General features: G+C 28.9%; 1 protein-coding gene across 1 annotated transcript in view; it reads right to left on the bottom strand.

The window, feature by feature from the left end:
* Positions 10,235–11,016, bottom strand: part of LOC109346342 (3-ketoacyl-CoA synthase 6) — a 15,115-nt gene continuing 14,333 nt past the window's right edge. Inside the window, exon 3 of the mRNA XM_019585846.1 lies at positions 10,235–10,246. The gene's annotated coding sequence lies outside the window, so the exon portion shown is untranslated. The remainder of the gene's footprint in view (positions 10,247–11,016) is intronic.

Here is an 11,016-nt window from a genome sequence, read left to right as displayed (position 1 = left end):
CTATGAATACATTAAATTAAAAAAAGAATGTTATTAGAAGCAAATTGTTGGTCTAGTGGCGTAAAACATCATTGGATCCTCATATTTAATACGAGGTCAAAGGTTGAATATTCGATTTCTTGAAGCAATAAATATTGCAAGAGGAAAACATGTTCCAAATAAAATTAGTTAATTATCCAAAAAGTTAGAAAATATCTTTGATTATGCAAAAAAATAAATAAATAAATAAATAACTCTTGAAAGGAAAGAATCTATTAACAAAACATGTAACTAAAAGGGAGGAACTATCAACCCTAGTCATATTGACAAATGTTTAAATGTCACAAATTGTAATGAAGTCAAATATCAAATAAAATACTAACTCAATTTCTATTTAACAATGGCATGGCACACAAATTAAAAGTTGTAACTATTATATCTATTTGTGATAAATTTATGTAATATTTTATTACTTTGCTCTTTTATATTTTTATAATAATTTTATTCATTCATTTTCATTTATTTCTCGTCTTGTTAATTATGTAGGAGCAGAGTTGTAAAAGAACAATTATTAATAATATTGACCAGGGGGAGTTAAAGTAGATCATCTTATCAGCTAAATGATCTTTGTTGACCAAAATTAAGGGAAAGTGAGTACTGTGCCATATTTTGATTCTTGGCACTAAAAAAAATTAAGTGTACAGATTTTTTGTTTTTATATTCATTAAATAAATTAAATTATGAAATCTATTCATAACCTCACATTTCAATAATAGAGGGTGGCGGAGAAGATCTCAATGAGTAAAATATTATAAATGCTATCCAACTTAAAGTTTTTATAATGAATAAATACATAATTAACTTCTTAAATAATCAATTTTGTTTATATTACTAAAAATATTATCTTACCATATGAGTAAGAAATTAATAATTTTTGGAAGTATTAATTTAAATATTTCTTTTAATAAATGTCATTATCAGAAATTGAATTATTGATATTTCATCTTTATCAGGATAAAATCTTTACATTACTAGAATTAATTGATGATGTGTCTTCTTCCCATTGGAACACAATAATGTTGACGTCATATATTAGGTTAAACTGTCAAAAATGACATATCAAAGTTAATGCCATGTAGTTTGTTTCTTAATTTCCACTAAAGAATTACTACACTTTTGGGAGCATTTGACACATTACATCTTATAGCGCATTCAATACGCACCCCATCTGACCTATCGTTCTAGATTTTCTTCCTTTAAATACAAGAAATGATGACAAACTTTGTATCCCTTTTGTTTTTTATCAAATTTAGGTCCTTTGTGCTTATGAATTTTCTTCTTCCTTTTATATGGATATGAGATTTCTTTTTCATCGAGTTGTGATGTTACGTTGCTATTTTTTTTATCAGCAAAACATATAATTAATATAGAGATAACAAAAATTAGGAGTATATGTAATACTTCTATTTTTTTAATTTTTAAAATTAACAAAAAAATGAGACAATAAAAAGGGTGTCACACCCATTCTACAAATAAGAAAAGGTACGAAAATAAACATTAAGAAGATACAAGGAGTGAAAAAAGATAAACTCCATCAATTCATTCTGATTGTTATTGCTTGCGATATTTTGCTTGTTTTTATTTCACTATCGTCAACTGGCATTTTTAAGATAAAATTTTTAACAACATTTTTAACATAATAATGGTTTATGGTCGTTTGAAACTTTTCTGTTGCCATTATAGTTGGAGGTCCTTAACAAAAGAATGAGATAGGTTAACCCCAGAGAGGCATCTCTTGGGAAATTCACCTTCAGGCTTGAAGTTAGCTCAAGGCAATGCAGATCTATCTGGATACAAATTATCCTTAACATACTGCAAAAGAGAAATAGATACCATAGGATTTCCCACCTTATAACCATTAAAATCATTAGAATTGTAGACCTCATAGGACCATTAAAACCTTCAACCACAAGCCATTAGGTCACCTTGCTTTAGGCCATATTAAACCCTAACTTCACCCATGGGGTTGTTAACAGATAGTTTGCCAGCAAAAATACGTGCCTAAATCCATCAAATCTATCTAAGTCTCACAAAAACCTATACACACTGCATCATACAAAAATTCAACTACCAAAACTATAGGCATTTTCAAAATCCACTTTGAACACTAAACAAGCCCCCTTACTCTTGTTTGCATGGCCAACAACATCATTCAGAATCAAAATCACTTTATTTTAACCATTTAACCCAAGATTCTGCTGAATCAACGTGTCCTTATTACTCGTATAATATCAAACCTCAATCATTTTATTTAACCTAATCATACCGTCATGAGTAAGGATGACAAATGGATGGATTTGAATGAATTTGGATTTGTATGTTAATGAATATATAGATGAAAAATCATCCATCAATCCATATAAATTCATTTAAACTATATTTTAAGTTATTCAATTCATCTATATCTAAATTTAATGGATGAATTTCAATCCATTCATGACTCCATTTCATGTATTTGGATAGATGAATATTCAATTCATTTGATTTTTTATTGGAACTAAAAACACTATTGAAGAAAATCATTATTTTAAAAATTATCATATCAACAAAACATTTTCTAAAATTACCTTTAATAGAACACTTCTACAAACAATTTTTTTAAAAAGTGATTGTTAATTTAAAAAGTAATTTTTTGAACTTTAAAAAAAAAAATTGTTTTGCAATATTCTACAGATGTTTAAGGTTTTATTTGTAAACTTTTTAAACAAATACTTATGTAGTGTAATATCTATATATTATCATTGTAAAAATTTATATAAATGATGTTTTTTATACATTAAAAAATCATCATTTATATAAATAATGGATGATGTAGTAATAATGTATAAAACTCATATACTCTCACTGCATACATTTTTTCTCATGATATATGTTATTATGTTATGTGCTTAAGATTAAACTTTTAATATTAACTACATATATATACATATCTTATAATTGATATCAATTTAATAAAATATTAAAAATGATAGTGAGAATCATGAATGAATTTGCTTGAATTTAATTTTCTTAAATATTAAATGAAATTGAAAAAACAGAAAACATTATTTTAATTTTTTTTTATTTTATGGATTGAGTATCTATTTTAATTGATATATACATTGGATATAATGAATTTGAATCTATTTATTATCAAGACTTTCATTTGGATTATATATATTTAAATCTATTAGCTCTAACGAATGGATTGTGAGAAACGTTTCTTCCCGAAAGTTCTACCTTAAGCTTTGTTTGGTTGAAGAGTGGAAAATGAGAGAAGACAGAAAAGTGAGAACGAGAGGAGGAGAAATAATTATACGAGAAATAATTATACGAGAAATATAGTAGATTGTTATAGTGTTTGGTTTGAGAGAAGTAGAACAGTAAGATAGGAAAAAGTGGTAGATATAAATTTTTGAATTACACGAATATTCATACAATAAAAACAAAAGGTAGCTTAAATTACAAAAGTTTAGGTATAGTTTTCTCATTTCATATCAAAATACATTTTCCCATACTTTCTTTGCACTCATAATATTTTTCCTCTCTCTTCTCACTTTCTTTTCTAAAGATAAAGTTTATATTTCTTTTCAATCTATTTCCCCCTTTCTCTTTCTCTTTCTCTTCTATTTCTATTCAATGAAAGAGAGAGTAAGAAGTTACTACGGAAAAATCTAGACGGGAGTTATTAAGCTACTTAGCCGATGTTTCACTCAGCTTGACTCAATTAAATTTATTTCCATACAACGAAAAATCAACAAGCTCCAGATTAAAAATAAATTAACCATTCTCCATCATTTCATAGCAACCAACTCACTCCATAACTGCCTTCACAATAAATAAAAAATACCACCAAACAGGAGTAGATTAACTAACAATGCATTGTTCAAAATAAAAAATATATGATCGATTAGTAAAATGGTGAATATAACATTTGAAGGGCAAAGCCTCACCCATAAATAAATACATTTCATGGAGCATAAAAATCCCATATTTATATGAATTTTTTTTCTTTCTTGCTTTCTTTTGTTCATAGGAAATTTTACTTTATTACAAATACTTATACGAGTTACTTGAAATTGGGAACCATTGATTGGGCCTTTTGTTTTTAGTGGATTGAATCTGTAACTCATCTGTCTACTGAAGCCCATGTTACTATTGCTAAATTGGAAGGTTTTTTTGTTGTTGCAGAGTTCGTTAATGAAGCCCATGAGATAATACTACTCTTTATATTTTTATTTTTTATCTTCTTATAAAATTAACCTATAAATTATCTTACATCTATCTATATCTATATCTATACTATAAATAAAGGCAGAACATGATATAACTTTTACCATTGTGTAATTTTCACTTCCTGTTTTGTCATTCACATTATTTAATTTGTACAAAAAACCATATTATCCTAATTAACAACCACCAACACAATAATTAACTACATCTCTCACCTTAAATTAAACATTATCATAAATGTACAAAAACTATAATATAAAGTACATCGAATACATCAAATATATTCTAAATACAAAAATAAAATATATAAAAATTAAATACATAATATCATATCAATCAATATTGACGAACAGACATGAAGTGCCTGTACACACTAGTTATAATAAAGTGATTCTTAAATCAATCATTAAATAAATAAAGTATTACTTTGTGACATAATTTATCAAAATCTTATAGCAGAATATTTATGTTTCTATATTTCATTTTATCTCATCAAATTATTACACAATATATATATATATATATTTCATTATATACATATATCGATACTTATATGCTTCTAAACAAGCATCAAAATTAATCTTTGTCATGCTAATACATGAGTAACATGTATTTTTAACTATGCAAATGCATAAGTAACGTGTTTTTAACATATGTTTTCTTAATCATACGAATGCACATGAAACATGTATGTTCTTATTTATGCGGCAAAAAAATATCGCCCGTGCAAATGCATGGGTAACCTACTAGTTTGTTATATAAGTATATGACTCACCCGCTCATTTTTTATTCTTTAATTTAAAAACAACGATTCTTAGCATATGAATGATGTAATCTCAAAAAACGGTTAATGTTTATAAATGTTAAATAGATATATTAAATTGGTTACGTTAATTTATCTGTATTTTGGCACGTTTTATGTTTGATGACATAATGTATGAAATCCATCCAGCATTTAAGAGTAAGTTTTTTAAATTTATTTCCTCATCCTAACTATCAATTTTATGGATATTTAATAGTTTAGATCTATTCACTAATTCAAACTGTTGGGTTTTCCTAGATCTTGGAGTAAGTAGATCTTTTTTTTTTTTGTTGTGATACAGACTTTGCTTTCATTCCTATATACTATGAGTAATACTTTTTGTATTTCTTTTATTTAGGAGTTTTAGTTGTTGGATATTTCTAATATAACCCCGGAAATAAATAACTAATATCATTATATTAAATATATGATGTCTATTTTAATTAAAAAATATAAAATTTAAACAATAGTCTCCCATGTTGTTATTTCTACCAAAGCGGGAAGAAAATAATAATGACCCAAAAAAATTATGACAAAACTAAACGCCATAATTTAGGTCCTTTCAACCAGCTGTGGGAAATATAAGGCATTGAAAAATACAAATACTTACCATTCTATTATTTTACTTGAAAATGCAAGTAACTTTTTAGCTTCCGGAAGACCTTAGAAAGTTTTCGGTGAAAAGAAGACCTTAAAATTATCCATATAGTTTTCACTTTAGTATTTCAGCCTAGTTGCATTCCTTGCATTTAAAAGAAATTAATGTATATCTACACATATAACAAGGTATTATATTGATTGGGCACCCTACATGCTTCTTTGAAAGTATAATTTGCTTGGCTGAAAATGACTTGAGGATAGGATCTGCCATACTTCATAGTAACTGCAGGGTTAATTGAGTTAGCTACAGCAAAAGCCTGATGGAAATTTGTCTATGTTGACTTGAACAATGTCTTCAATTTCTTTAGAATCCTGACAAAATGGTATATATCTAAATGAACCCCAATATAAGTAGAAAAGGGCATTGAAATTCAATTTGAACAACCAAATCTAACTTGCACAAGTGGCGAAGTACCCATAAACTCACCATAAATTCAATGATCTGCTAGACCCACATGGTATATTAAAAATTCATGGGGAAAAGGGATATGCTATTTTCCATTCAAGTTGTAAACAACCATTTCTAAATGACCATTGATCAGTGTCTTTTATATTCCCTTTAATTCCTGCACATAGCATGCCCTATAACTGCTAGCATACAGCGACTTATGAAGCAACAATCTAGTTATCTTGGTGCTGTAACCATCCATCCTTATGGCCTTGATGTCTCGGGAGTATATATAATAAATGGCTCATTTATTGACCAATGACTAGGTTTATCTTCATGAATTGATTCATGGATTGTATATTGGTGGCCGTTTGTTTTTGGCTTCAAAAACAATTTTTATAAAATCTGAAATTATCTTATGTTTGGTTACAAGTTTATAAAACAATTTTATTTTCAAATTGGTTTTGATTTTTGAGTTATTTGGGTGTGATTTTATTTCCGACATGACTAATGACATCCACAATTAACCGATGAAGTGAAAGTTTTGTTAGGTTTTTCTTATTTAATTGATGGAAGGAGATATAAGCCCAAAATTCTTTATTTGATAAGAGAAATGAACCCAAGTTACTTGGAAAACAATCCCAATATACTTGGAGTGTAAAAATCCAATTATTCGGAGAATGAACCAATTTACTTAGAGCTGAGGGCAAGCAAGTGCCTCCATATCAAAACCTACAAATAGAGCACTCTAAGTGAGAACAAATTAGGTCGAAAACCTCATAGAATGAGAGAGATGCCCTTCCACCAAAATATGATATGAGAAAAATGATAGTGAGATGTTAGATATTCTAGTTTGATATTTGAGAAATATTGTTATCCAAGTAAGTGCTATAGATATATTATAATCGTACATTTCATATTGTAGATATTTTCTCGAGTAGATTTTATGATTTTTTCACTTCTAAGTTAGAAGTTTGGAAAAGTTTTCCACCCAAAAATCTCTAATATTAATAATCTTCTCTTCATCTATTTTTCTTGTTCTATATAATTTGTGTCCATATTATGTTTGCAAGGATCCATTTTTACATATCTAAGCAATGTTATTGTTTGGTCTATTTTATTTTTCCTATAAATAAAGAAAAGGATACAACTTAGAAGGGTATTGATTTCCTCTATCACTGGTGGAGCTAATAGTACTCATCGTCCAAAACCATAGATTTAGACCAAAATGTGAAGTCTCAGATTTTGCATTAATGCATTATATATAATTAGTTGCCAATGCGGTGATTTGGCATTATGCATTATAATTATTAGATGCAATGAATAATACCCTTAAATATGCTTTAGGATACAGACAAGTTCACTAGGTAGTATATATATTAATAGAGAGTATTATGGAGGTTGGGTTGATGATGTGTGGACTTCGAAGATTCAATGTCGTCATGTGTTTGACAGAGAGGAGAGTATGGTTAGAAATATGTATGATTTGATTCGTCATCACTCTTGCAAGAAGGATATCGCTGACAGATGGAGATGGGGTTTTCATGCTTCCGAGAATTATGTGGTGAAGTCGGCTTATCTCATTCAAGTTGATTCAAGTATTATGCCTCTAGGTAACATTTTACTTAAGTCTTGCAAGAACCATGAAGAGTCAATTGACCATCTGTTTATATCTTGTGAGTTTGCATCTTCTGTTTGGAAATGTGTTTATTTGTGGTTTCAAGTTAATGAGCCGAAACCTACTACAATCATTGAGTCATTGAACATGCATGATGTTATTGGTCATAGAACTAGTGGTTTTGAGATGTGGAGGATGATATAATTTGTTGTTGTGTACTCTATATGGATTATGATGAATGATGTTATATTCTCTCGTAAGCCGATGAGTTTTATGCACAAAATGGATCTCATTCAAGTCTGATCTTGTCTTGGTTTCAATCAAAAGTAGCTCCAACTTCTTTACTTTTTGTTAATTGGTGTAATGACCTAATTGCTTATATTTCTGTATCGTCTAAAAAGATCAATTTATGATCTTTCTCTTATATTGGATTAACACCCCTTGTGCTTCTTTGATACATTTTCGCTTAACAAAAAAACAGAACTTGAACGCAATGTTAGATATAGGTTAGAAGAGACCATCTACACTATATATCATTGGAACTAATGCTGCTGATATATTTTTTTGTACTATCAAAAGTATTTCATAATCTTTTAGGTAATGAACTAATTATTTCCGGGGTACATGGTTGTCCATCCCAACAAATTTCGCTACAAAAATCAAACTTTTGACCTTTTAATCATTTTTGGAATCTAACAGCCCTTACACGACTAGACAAATACTTTGTTATTTAACTAATGCCAATATGTCACTGCCCATAAGAACCCTGGATGAGCACAGTGCTTTTGTTCGCTTAAACACACATTAAGATTTCTTTTATGTAATAATACATTGCAAAATTATTACAATGGTTATTACTTCTGAGTTCTATATTAATTGTCACCTACTCTAATAATCAGTTCAATTAATTTCAGAGGAAAGAATTAAAATTATAGTTCTAGTTCTGAATGCACCAGAGAAAGAGAAAGAGAAAGGTGATAAAAATAAAAAGTGGAGTAATAGTTGGGGTTAATTGTACTTTTTCTGATCAATCAAAGTCAAATCTAGCTATAAATTTGGCGTGTTAAATCCTCAGCCCAGTGTTTAACAGGCTACCTGAGTTTATACACTGATATCAATCATATTCTTTAATAGATAGATAATTAAATTATTGTGGCTAACTAGCATATTATTCCATAGAAGGATAAGGGAAAAATATGTAACCTACCATAACGGCATTAATGAACTTGAAGCATACATAAACATAACATGATTGAATGTCTTTGCTTTGTATTGGTGATTGGTGATGCGCCCCTCACTCTCAGACCGGACAGTTCATACCCATGATGGCTTCACACACATTCTAGAACTAACAAGTTGTAATTATTTCATGTTCCTTTTGTCTTTCTTCATCAAAAAATGTATCACTTAATATGTTAGTTGTTAAGATTAATCAAAGAAACATTTAATTATTAAATTTTTAATATAAATATGTATTTTCAACCAATCACAATGAATAATACATGGAGTAACACATTTGTTGGGACATAAGAGATGATTTCTAGTTTTTACTATTCTTTAAAAGTTTGGTAGACAGGCCTTCAATGTTCATTTTCAGCATCTTTCGTCTGTGTGAATATTTGAGTTTCTAAACTACACTTTACAAAATTTTCAGAGGTTTAATTTTAAACCGAACTCCAATAATATATTCCAGAATTGATATATATCGTTGTTTTTTTTGCTTTTATTATTAAAAAAAAAATTACAAGCATCAAAATATTGATGTACTTTTGACCTTGACAATACATACTCTTTAATAAAAAACATTGCATGAAAATACACCTATTCATACTGAAAAAATTAATAATCTACATATTTTTGCCACCCTCAACCAAATAATTTTAGTTTTCGTATTTATTTTTTGCTCACCAAAGATAAAGAAATTGTATTAAGATAAGTTTAATCAACCCTAATTACCTATCGGCAGAAAAAAACCATAGTCAAAACTCAAGTTTAATCAAATCTAATTATCAAAAAACTACACCGTTTTATATTTAAAAACTAAATCATTTCTCATTAATCACATATACCTAGGTTTAATCACTACAGGAAAATATCTTGTTAGCCACTACTTTTTTGCCACACTGGATGGCCCGTCTCAAAATTGATACTAAGACCAACCCATTAGCTAGCTACAGTTAGTTGGGCCTGTGCCACAAAAACCTGCACATCTCTCCTCTATCCCTTCATTTTCTTTTCCATCTCCCTCCCATTTTTTTACTCATTTTCTGAAAATAGGCATACAAATAAAAAAATCACCCCTCACCCAATCCCAATCCCGATCCCAAATTTTCTCTCTCTGATCACGACTTGACTTCTTCCTCTTCATGTTTTCCTTATATCTCAAAACAAATCTAGATCCCAAACTCCATTGCGTTTTTGAGATATATCGCTTTCTCTTCACTTCTCGCTTTGGTTCTCATTCATGATTCTCGTTGTTTCCATCTCCAAAAGGTTAACCGTTAACGTTTTTTATTTTCTACTCATCCTTTTCAATTTTGATCTGTATTTTGATTTGAGAAATGAGATTTGTGTTGGATTTGATCATTGGTAGGTTTTTAGGTGCAAGTCTATGGAATTGAGTTTTTATTTTAGTGGATCACTTCGATGAATTGAAGAATTCCTGATTTGCTTTTATTGTTGTGTTTAATGCTTCTTGAAATAGTGAGGTGAAAGCTTCAACCAATTAGTTCCTACAATCAACAATTCAAATTCAGCTTCAACCAACTAGTTCCTACAGAGCTTCATTCTTCAATAACTCAAATCTAGGTTCAAACTTCAAATCCCTTAATCTGTATGGATACTTTTATTTTTATGCTGATCTAAAATTGTTTGTATGTTACTCTAGATTTTATCTGTATAAATGATTTTTTTGTAGTATTTCCTTTGAAGTTAATCTAAAGACATATGGAAATGTTTATTTAAAATTCGGTAAATCTTAAACATACTGTCATAAGTTTAAAGTTCATATACCTAACAAGATTAAACCTCCTTTCAGATTAGGATTAAGAAGTTCATGGCCAAGCACATATGCTTCTATGTTAACATTAGGTTGCAGTAGAAACAGTGAGGACAATTGAACATCACTTCAAGGGATGTGTAAAATGAACCAGTGGGTTCTGTGGTTAGGACTTTAGATGTGTAATTTTAGAGAGAGAAAGAGCAAAGAATGTGATGTGTAATGTTAGGACTTTAGATGTGTAATTTTGACTGGTATATTTCTTTGGATGTGTTTATTATAATAGAGGTGATGGAAGC

Source organism: Lupinus angustifolius, chromosome LG04, assembly GCF_001865875.1.
Source record: "Lupinus angustifolius cultivar Tanjil chromosome LG04, LupAngTanjil_v1.0, whole genome shotgun sequence".
Taxonomy (NCBI): Eukaryota; Viridiplantae; Streptophyta; class Magnoliopsida; order Fabales; family Fabaceae; genus Lupinus; species Lupinus angustifolius.
This window is presented reverse-complemented; position numbering and strand designations above follow the sequence as displayed.